The 2793-nt window shown below is 44.8% G+C and overlaps 1 protein-coding gene across 1 annotated transcript in view; it reads right to left on the bottom strand.

The window, feature by feature from the left end:
* Window positions 1-706, bottom strand: part of Nusap1 (nucleolar and spindle associated protein 1) — a 61939-nt gene extending 61233 nt beyond the window's left edge. The window contains exon 1 of the mRNA XM_010624722.3: window positions 282-706. The gene's annotated coding sequence lies outside the window, so the exon portion shown is untranslated. The remainder of the gene's footprint in view (window positions 1-281) is intronic.
* Window positions 707-2793: the final 2087 nt, after the last annotated feature.

The following is a 2793-nucleotide window of genomic DNA, read 5'->3' on the forward strand; positions in this document are numbered from 1 at the left end:
ATTGAAAAAACATCGGTGGCCGACGCAACAGCTGCCAGCTACAGCCCGGCGCGGTGCAAGCTCCGGCGACCAAGGCGAAAGCACAAAGGCAGCCACTCACAGGCGGTGCCCGGTCGAGAAGGAAGTAACACACCCGGCAGCGGCGCGGGTCGCCCGGGATGGACACTGCGCACAGCCCAGGCCCCGCGGCGGCCCTCAGGTTTCCCCGCGCTCGCTGTCGCCGGCAGGGCTAGCCTTGCCACTTCCAGCTCATCTCCCCGTCAAATGCCTTCTCCGCTCACCTCAAACGGCTCAGCAGAAGCTCTCGCCCTCCCGGGGGCCGAACCGCCCTGGGCCCTGAGGCCACCTGGTCAAGGGGACCCTCATTCCGCCATCTTCGCTCCTCCTCAAGGCAGCCAAACCGACGGCGGGCGGCTCCCTTAGGTCCCGCCTCCATCACTGACAATCAGTAGTGATTGGGTTTTGGCTTGCTGGCGCGTGCTTCTTTCATTCACGGATTGGCCAGTATGTACGTCAACCAATAATGTTGTCCACTCCTACGATTTTTTTGGTGGGGTAGGATTGGGTGGTTGGTTTGAGGAAATAGGGGAAATTGTTTTTGAGATTCATTTATTAGGAATGTAAAATTATTTCCGCCTAAGAGCACCATCACTTCTTGGTAAAAGTATGACCCAGGCTCTACGACTATTTTAAACCGCTGTTAAACTACGGTACTAATATGTCATTCTCAGGCCTGAGGACGTTTGATCCTTGGCCTCTAAGGAAACAATTTAATGGTTTCAGTTGATCTGACTTTGACCCATTTAGACCTTCAAGGGGCCTGAACCATTGGCCTGCTGTTGACAGTTGTGGTCAATACAGGAGGGCAGGATTTCTCACTTTTGAGGACCTTTTTGCTAAGCAATCAGATCAACTGCAGTATCTGGCAATTTTTTTGTTTTGTTTTATTTCCTACAGCCAGCTGTAGGTTCTGAGAACCTTCCTTCAGGGCTAGTTCCAGGAGAGGCAATGAAGATAATGTTGACAGACGGCATGGTGCCCAGTGGTTCCAGCTTATTGTCCCACTCAAAGAATTTGATGGAGACAATTGATGAATTTAACAGTTTAGCATTATTGAGGAAAATGAGAAAGAAGGAAAGAAGAAGAAAGAGAAAAAAGAAGATCCCGTATGTCCTGCACGCAGGACTGCCACTCAAGAACAAGGGGGAAGTGGCCAGGAGGCCCAGGAGCCCTGTCTTTTATATCTTCTTTAGGTGTCAGATCTGGGCCATCCTATGCAGGGCTTCAAAGCTGCTGTGGATTGTGATTTGACATCTCTTTGTCATGGACAGGTCATTCATTCCCAGTACCCCAGCCTGGTTTGCCATTCCCCAATCTCCTACCTCATTTTCCCCTGACAGACATAAACTCCCATAATTCTTATGGGGTTCTGAGGGAGTGGAGGTCTCTGTCTTCACAGTGCTACTTATTGCTGAAGAGCTCTCTGATTATCTTAGGATGTTATAGCTCACCAGCTAGGCTGTGGAAAACCTGTCACAAGACGATGATAAAGAAGTTAGTGTCTATATATTGAGACAGTTGAGCTGCCTGTTTAATGGATGAGAGCTTGGTGAATGAACCTGTCAGGAGCCTGTAGCAGCAAAGAAGGATATTAGCTATCAGTGTCTATTTATGATGACTTTACTTATATGTGCTCAGAGCAGAACTATAATCTTACTTTCTGAAGATGAGCCTGGAATCTTCCAGAGATTCACAGAAGTAGCTTCCTCCTTTTGGGTGTTTTTTTCTTCACACATTTCAGGTGGAGATGGCTTTATTCTAATGAGGTAGATCCAGTTATCTATCTCTGCCTCCTATACTTCAGTGGCTGTGCAAGGATCATTGAAAGAGGCCCTTCCACTTTGGTTTTAATTGGTCTACATGGGTCCCTTCTTTCCAAGTTTTTTGTTTGTTTGTTTTGTTTTTTGAGACAGGGTCTCACTATGTAGTTGACCTGGAACTCACTATGTAGCCCAGGCTGGTCTCAAACTCACAGCAATCCTCCTGCCTCAGCCTCCTAAGTGCTGGGATTACAGGCTTGTGCCACCATGCCCAGCTAAAAATATCAATTTTTTAACAGCCCTCTGTACTTCAAAATATTTTTTTGTCCTTCAATATTAACTATTGTAATACTACTGCTTTTGTATATTTTCCTTTGAGACAACAGTACTTTTTTTTTTTGTACCGTAAATCGAACTCAGGTCCTTGTGCTTGGGAGGCAGGTTCTGGAACCACTGAGCTAAATCCCCGGCCCAACAGTACTTTTAGTAGAGGTACAATTCTATTAATTAATTATTAATTAATTGTTGACTTTTTGTTTATGTATATGTATTTATTTCATTCCAGTTTATTTTAATTTTTACTTGTCAAGCAGTAGACATGATATATTTCAGCTTAAAGTTAAGTTATTATATGTGGACGTAAATATAGATTTGGTGTTTTGCAAAAAAAATAAAAATGTATAAAAGACAATGTGAAAAAGGAAGAAAAGGTCCAAAGGGAAGTAGAAGCAGGAGGGATACGGGAAAGGAAAGAAGGGAAAGAAATATGAGAAAAGGAAAAAATGGAAACAAGATCTTTGTAAATAGGGAAAGGTGGAGGGGTTGAAGAGAGGGCAGGGGAATGGAGAAAAAAATAAGAACCAAGATACATCATGTAGGGCTGGGGATTTAGCTCAGTGGTTCTGCCGCCCACCTCAAAAGTGCAAGGACCTGAGTTCGATCCCTGGTACAAAAAAAAAAAAAAAAAAAAAAA

The sequence above is a fragment of the Fukomys damarensis genome, unplaced genomic scaffold (assembly GCF_012274545.1).
Source record: "Fukomys damarensis isolate Sample0158 unplaced genomic scaffold, DMR_v1.0_HiC HiC_scaffold_17, whole genome shotgun sequence".
Lineage (NCBI taxonomy): Eukaryota > Metazoa > Chordata > Mammalia > Rodentia > Bathyergidae > Fukomys > Fukomys damarensis.